Genomic DNA, 429 nt, shown 5'->3' with positions numbered 1-429 from the left:
TGAGGCTTTCTTATTCCATCATTATTATTCAATAGCTAGTGTTCTAGGGTTGATATCATATAATAATGTTATTGCGACTAGAAGTAGCCTCTGGATGTATTGGCAATAAGCTAGATAGTTTTAATATTCCTAATAAAAAGTGCGGTTCAGCGGTTTCATCAGGTTAACAAAAATTAGAAATTATTATCATACGCTAATGCATTCATCTTCATTACTACTGCCACACTGGAAGATTAAAATGCTCAATTCAATGATAGACTTATCGGCAAAGAAAGTGATAAGCATGAATCGGAAAAAAAAACATGTACAAAGAAGCAGTTTCATGTAACAAATTCAGTAAAATGTACATACATGAATATGCACGCATACACAATACAATAGGTTAGTTAGCAACTCTAGAAGCAACTGCAGGGGTATTCGACAGTGATT

This window comes from Penaeus monodon, chromosome 15, assembly GCF_015228065.2.
Source record: "Penaeus monodon isolate SGIC_2016 chromosome 15, NSTDA_Pmon_1, whole genome shotgun sequence".
NCBI classification, from domain to species: Eukaryota; Metazoa; Arthropoda; class Malacostraca; order Decapoda; family Penaeidae; genus Penaeus; species Penaeus monodon.
This window is presented reverse-complemented; position numbering follows the sequence as displayed.